Here is a 7758-nt window from a genome sequence, read left to right on the forward strand (position 1 = left end):
ACTAGATCAAGTAGGTTCAGTTTGATTTCCGTGATTCTTGATGCAGGCAAAAGATCTCCCTGATCCCTACAAGTAGATCCTCTGAATCCCTAGTTTCCTTCCTTTGAATTCCTTAAAGTTTTACATTAATCTCTCACCCTTATTCATCAATTTACATTGGATTTATATTGCATCTTAGGCTAGTTCTATTTCTACCTAGTTTCAGAAAACGTACCAGTTTCAGTCCTTGTGGATTCGCCTTGGTCTTACGGAGTTTATTACTACATCACAACCCTACATTTGGGGAGTGAACAAGTTTTTGGCGCCGTTGCCGGGGACTGACGGTTACGATTCTCTGAAATTAATTGGTTTTAGGATTAGTTTAAGATTAGGATTTTACTAACCTTAGTTTTTTATTTGAGTTCAAAACTAACTTGTTTCCTGTTTTGTAGGATCCTGACGTAAACTTCTGAATTGGTAATTCCTTTCTAATTTATCTATTTTTCCTATTTTTAGAATTAGGGTTTAAATTTTAGAAATTTTCTAATTCTAGTATCCTCCCATCTGTAGGAAATAGTTTATTTTTAGAAATTAGGTTATTTCTTTCCCTTTTTAGAAATTAACTTTCTATTTTTATTTTAGTAACTTTCTAATTTTAACTCTTTTAGAATCTAATTTGTTTCCTAATTTATTTTTAGAATTTTTGTTTAGAAACTAACCTTCCTATTTTGTAGGCCTTTAAAATAGAAATTTCTAATTCGGTAAGCTCCTTCTCTACTTCCTATTTTTCAGTTCTCTTTTAGTAATTTACTTTCTAGTTTAGGACTTTCCTAATTTATTTTAGAAGTTTCCACTTTCTTTTAGAAATCAGTTTACTGCTATCTTTCTTTTAAAGGATTGTTCCTCTCCTTTTTAGAATCTAACTTATTTTGTTTTATTTTGCAGGTCCTTAACTTAGGGGCTTCAATTTGGTAATTTCTTTCCAACTCTCCCTCTCTTTCTTTTTAGATTTTCTTTTCCTTTCTTAGGATTAGGCTTTGAATTTGATTGAGGGCTGCGAGTGTTTCATGCCCAAGTGGGCCCGTGACAACACTCGACGTCTCTTGACTGAAGGAGGATTGGTTGAGGGGTTGACTATCCATCGCAGGACTAGACACCGCTCGAAATCCCCTGAGTTAACTGAAGTTATGGCTGAAGACCAACCTCCTCTACTTCCACCCAGTGTGGAGGATACCCAAGATGAAAATGAGGTGCATCAGGCACCTCCGCCTCGTACTTTACGAGATTATCTACAACCGGCGGGAGTGAGTACGCCCTCATGCATGATTTTTCCTGAAAACACAGGACAAATGGACATCAAGTCAGGAGTTATCCAACTCCTTCCCAAATTCCATGGACTTGAATCAGAGAGTCCATATTTACATTTGAAAGAGTTCAATGAGATTATAGCTACATTATATTTTCCTAATGTATCTGAGGATATAATTAGGCTGAAACTCTTTCCTTTTTCCTTAAAAGAGAAAGCTAAGACGTGATTATATTCACTACGTCCTAGATCCATTGGCATATGGAACGACATGCAGAGGGAATTCATAAAAAAATTCTTCCCACATCATAAATCGATTACCCTCAGAAAAGCAATCACGAACTTTACCCAAAAGGAAGATGAAACATTTTTCCAATGTTGGGAAAGGTTCAAAGATTTGGTCAGTTCATGCCCACAACACGGATTTGAAACGTGGTGCATTACAAATTTTTTCTATGATGGACTGACATCTTCCATGTGCCAAATGGTCGAGACAATGTGTAATGGAGAGTTCATTAATAAAGATGTTGATGAGGTATGGGATTACCTCGATAGTCTTGCTGAAAAAACACAATCATGGGACTATTACCCAAAGTCGAACACCACATCTAGGCCGACTCAATTAAAGGAGAAAGGTGGATTATATCTCTTGAAAGAAGAGGATGATCTTAAGTGTAAAGTGACTACGCACATAAGGAAAGTTGAGGCCATGAAGGAAAGAATGATAAGGTTAATGAAATTGTTTGCGACATCTGTGATTGCAACATTTATACAACTGAAAATTGTCCTACAATACTCGCCTTTCGAGGAGTGTTGAATGAACAAGCTAATGCCATAAACAACTATCAAAGACCTTTTACTAGACCTAACTCCAATACGTACAATCCTGGTTAGAAAAATCATCCAAACTTTAGTTGGAGGAATGGACAAACGGCTACTCCTCCAGGTTTCTTCAATCAAAATCCAAATCAAGTGAAACCTCAAGAGGAACCGGTTCAAAATTCCATACAAGAGCTGGCTCAAACAATGTGGAGAATTACAGATTTTATGTAAAAGATAGATTCTCGTATGACGGTTATAGAAAAGGGGATGCTTCCTGCACAACCTCTCCCCAATCCTAAACCGCAGTACGAGATTAATGATCTCAGCTCTTCAAATCAGATGGGGCACGCTAAATCCATCACTACTCTTAGGAGTGGAAAGATTATTGATAAAACTCTTCCGGTTAGACCAGAAAAACCTCAAGAACCAGAAGAGGACAACAATGATGGAGCTAGTGATGCCCTATAAAAAGTAGAACCGGAACTTCTAGAGAAGCCAGTTGCTCCATTCCCCCAACGGTTGGTTTCACTAAAACCTCTCTCTAACTCTCAGGATATCCTAGAGGTGTTGAAATAAGTGAAAGTCAACATTCCTCTACTTGATGTCGTGAAACAGATACCTTCATATGCCAAATTCCTGAAAGACTTATGCACAACCAAACGACGGCAGAGTATTCAAAAGAAGATCTTGACCGAGAAAGTGAGTGTCATCCTAAAGCAAGACGTGCCACAGAAATTCAAGGATCCCGGTAGCCCAACCATATCATGTGTAATAGGGGACCATTGAATTGATCATGCACTTCTTGACTTAGGAGCAAGCGTCAATTTGATTCCCTACGCGGTATACAAACAGTTAGGTTTGGGTGAATTAAAACTCACTCTAACCACACTACAACTTGCTGATCGCTCTGTTCGTGTACCAAGAGGGATAATTGAGGATGTGTTGGTCCAAGTTGATAGATTTTACTACCCTTTAGATTTTATCATCCTAGACACCGAACCCATCAATAACATAAGCACTCAGATTCCCGTCATTCTTGGCCGCCCATTCCTTGCCACTTCAAATGCAATTATCAATTGCAGGAATGGTGTCATGACTGTCTTTTGGGAATATGACATTGGAGTCAAATATCTTTTTCAATAACGGCAGAAACTTAGAGGAGGATGACGATTTTCACGACATTAACATGATTGACTCTTTAGTGGAAGATACGACACCTCTAGCCTTATCCTCTGACTCTCTAGAGACGTGCCTGGCCCACTCCCATGATTTTGATGATTACATGATTAGGGAGACGTGCGCCTTGCTTGATACTACACCGGTATTTAAAGTTAACCGGTGGAGGCCACAATTTGAAGAATTGCCACAAACCGATGTAGTGCCTCTACCGTCTAACCTCAAGCCGCCGAAGCTTGATCTAAAACCTTTGCCCTCTGATTTGAAATATGCCTATTTAGGTTAAGATGAGACATACCCGGTGGTGATCTCTACCTACCTGGAGAAAGAACAGGAGAGTATGCTCATATCTACTCTCATTAAGTATAAAGGAGCCTTGGGATGGACGATAGCGGACCTCAAGGGAATCGATCCCTCGATTTGTACTCACCACATATATCTTGAGGATAATACAAAAATCGCGCGACAACCACAACGTAGACTAAATCCAAATATGAAGGAAGTGGTTAAGGTCGAGGTTCTTAAACTATTGGACGTGGGTATCATATATCCTATATCTGATAGTCAATGGGTGAGTCCAACTCAAGTGGTCCCTAAGAAGTCCGGAATCACCATCGTAGCCAATGCTAATAATGAACTCGTGCCAACTAGAGTCACTACTGGTTGGAGAATGTGCATTGACTACAGGAAGTTGAATATTGTCACGAGGAAAGATCACTTTCTTTTACCATTCACACTACGCCAAAATCGTCAATTTGCGACTGACCAAATCCGTCGTAAAACCAAATAAACGACGGATTTCCATCGTCGCTAGGTCCGTCGCTGTTTACTGGGTCGTGTTTTTTGTTCGACGGATAAAATCCGTCGTTTAATATGCGACAGATAACGTCCGTCGTTTCATAGCGACTGATAAGATCCGTCGTAAAAAATAAAAAATCCGTCGGTAAAATTCAAAAAATCTGTTGTTACTAAAAATATTAGCGACGGATAAGATCCGTCGCTAATATGAGTAAGCGACGGACCTCAAATCCGTCGTTGATTTTCAACGGTCAGAAATTAGCGACGGACCTCAATCCGTCGTTGACGTTCAACAGTCGGAAATTAGCGACGGATAAGGTCCGTCGCTAATATGAGTAAGCGACGGACCTCAAATCAGTCGTTGGTTGTTAATGTTCACAAATTAGCGACGGTTTTGGTCCGTCGCTAAAATATTTGTAAATAAAACAAAATATTGATAAATTATTATTATTATTTTTTTAATCTTGCACCTGATAGTCATTCAAAAAATAATTCACACTATTGTTTGATAAGAATCATATTCACAAAATTGGTAACAACTCAATTCAATAAAAGAGGAAATGACCCAAGTGGCCCACTCCAACAAAAATTGACTTACCCTACTAACTATACATTTCCCCCTCTTAAACTAGGACCCGTACAAAAGAAATTACCCAGAACTTCAGCTGTTGGCTATGCCTTGCCTTGAATTGGCTACTTAGTATCTGCTCTTGTTCAACCTTCTTTTGAGCCCTTCCTACATATATTACAAACAACCAGATTCAATCCAAGAAAAGATTAGTTTAGTCAACCCTTCATATATTACAAATAACCAGCTCAAATCCATGAAATGTGAAGAGTTTAATCAACTAAAACCAATTAACAAAATAAAAGATTAGAATTCATCCTAGCCATTAGAGATTTAGGTAAGAGCATTTCTTAACTTCATAGCATTCACTGGGAGAGTATAATACAGTTTGAAAGGATCTTTAGATGTTGGAATCAATACACAACAGTGCAAGGCAATCTGCATTTAATGCCCTAGTGTCTAACGACATGACCAAAGGAAAGTGTAGGAACTGGGAAATTCCTATTTCCCAACAATTCGAACTCTTTTATGAGCAGGGATAATGCATCAAGTTCAGCTAAGTTGGACCGTAGGTTATTGTTCAGCCAGTGGATAACTTCTTACCTGTCATGCATGCAACATCCAACTTGTCCAAAAGGTGGGCCTACCATGAGGAGCACCTTGTGCAAAAATCAGCACAATCCATGCATCAGATGAACCCTATATGTATAGATGCCTTGGCCCATAATTCAGACTGGTCCCACATGCATGTTGACTATTTGGGACCACATGAAGAAACTTGATTTGTATACGAAAATATCATGTGTTTGGTCAAGCACATATTGTCTATTTGAAAGGGAAAAAAAAGAGGAGAAAATGTACCCATTTAAATAGATATCCATGGTTTAGATTCCATGTATATGAGAGATTCATGCCAAAGATCCTAGCAACCAATGAATAAATAGAGAGGCAAACAATTCCAGAGCTAAGGAAGAGCTCTAGGTGTAATGGAAAAGAAGAAAAGATAAGTAGATCCCCAAACATGCATTGCAACTAAAACAAATACTGTTAGTAGTAAAATGCAAGAATTTGGAGATCAAACTAAAGAAAAGAATCCAATGCATGTGCAGTTCATTACCAATTTCCTTGTAAAATCTCACCTAAATCAGTTGATTTCAATGACTGTCAAGTTGGGGAAAAAAAAAACCACGATTGTCAATTGCATTAACATCTTCAGTTTTGCCATAACCATCACCATTGGAGTCAGCCATGTATGCTGTAAAAGATACAAAACTTGAAAATGCCCACAGAAGTGCTTAATGCAAGTGCAAGGGATGATATTAGACTTAAAAAATCCCAGATAACTTTGGAATGAAAAAATAAGGAAAAAAAATAGCAAATTCAATCACATAAACCGAACACTTGCAACCGTCTATCACACAAATCGCATTAAAAGAAGAAAAAATAAACATTAAACTATTTATTCATTTCCTACCAAAACATGCCAGGTTGGTATTTGTTAAATCTAAATTCCAAAGTATGAATCTGAAGTTGGAAAACTAGTGGCGAATGGATGTTTGGTTTATCCAAAAGGTATCCAGTTTGAAGCTGAAAGGCATAAAAAGTACATCTTCTAAGTTCTTTTACTCGGTCTTCCACTCAAAACAAAATGTTTACTATTGATCCTAGTATTATCTACTACATACTAGTAACATACAACCAATATTGGGGCACCAGTCCATAAGCTACAAAATTTCATGTCCCCCTAAACAAGGCATCCTCCATTGATAACATATATATATATATATATATATATATAATAAGTTTTTTTTTCATTTACATTCACAAATACATTCATCATCCATCAAACTATAAACAACATTTATAAAAAATAAAATATATCCAACCAAATCTTAATAATAGTTTACAACTTAACCTAATGGGAACCGTTATGCACCGTAATGTCTTACGGCAGAGCGGGTTTTGAGGAGTTACAAGTTGACCCTAACGACAGCATATAAATGAAGCGATAAAGATATAAATGATTTGAGATTAATTAAAGGTTTCGAGAACTTACATTCACCTCGCTCTTATTGCCAAGTAGTCCCGACGAAAATGCATCCACACTACGAGAAGGGAAAAAATAAAAAATAAAAATTTGTGGCTGCACCAATACGGTCTAGTATGAACGGCTGCCTACGTACCCAATGTTTGGAAGATTGGGATCAAGCCACTACGTAGTTCTTAATATTTAAATCAGAACATTTTACGCATAAGCAAAGAAAAAATTAAAATAAATCATAATAGAAATATGTGTACCTTCTGTCACGCATAAGAAGATGAAAAGCTGAAACAAATCACTAGATTAGTCAAGCAAAACTACTAAATAATTCAAGATAAAGATTTAGTCAAATAATATCCAAAATAACCTCAAACACAATCCATGTCCTGACCAAATTACAAAAATATGTTCTTGACTTAGGAAAAGTTTTAAGTAAACTCCTTTAATATCTATGTTTTTGTCAGCACTCTAGGCCAAACGAGAACATCACCCACGTCGCAATCGGCTAACGTCTTCTCAATGTCACCAAACACATTCGCACTGGGAACTTCAACAACATCCAATATAACTTTGATGCAATCTGGAGGGATGCCTGCATTATCTCTAATCAGACGCCCACGTGCAACAACTCGACTACAAATATCTGTCAAATGACAGATTTGTTCCACCCGTAGAAGTGGAGGTGGAGGTGGAGCTGACTCATCACGATGACTTGAGGTATCGCCAAATCGAAAAAATGCCTACAAGAAATAATTTTTATTATTTTCATGGATAAAATAATAACTGTACATTATTCTTTTATTGTTAAAATACCTGAGAACCAGCAGTGCCTGGAGAGCATTGCATTGGTTGAACTGGAGTATTTATTTGATTCTGAACTTCAAGCAAACGTTCTCCAATGGTCAATATCATGTCCTTGCACTCGTTGATCTTGTTTTCCATTTGCTCTTTTAATACAATTATCGATGCTTTAACCTCAGCAATTTCACCCTTTCCTTCTCTAATTTCATTAATGTAAGGGGTTGAAGCAATAATGGTAGTTTTTGCAATATGACCCAACCCCCTTAC

At 37.4% G+C, this 7758-nt stretch overlaps 1 non-coding gene across 1 annotated transcript; it reads right to left on the minus strand.

The window, feature by feature from the left end:
* Positions 1-1604: 1604 nt before the first annotated feature.
* LOC131217703 (small nucleolar RNA R71) lies at positions 1605-1711 on the minus strand. Its single transcript, XR_009157295.1, has one exon. It is a non-coding gene; the product is annotated as a small nucleolar RNA R71 (small nucleolar RNA).
* Positions 1712-7758: the final 6047 nt, after the last annotated feature.

Source organism: Magnolia sinica, chromosome 10, assembly GCF_029962835.1.
Source record: "Magnolia sinica isolate HGM2019 chromosome 10, MsV1, whole genome shotgun sequence".
In the NCBI taxonomy this organism is placed as follows: Eukaryota; Viridiplantae; Streptophyta; class Magnoliopsida; order Magnoliales; family Magnoliaceae; genus Magnolia; species Magnolia sinica.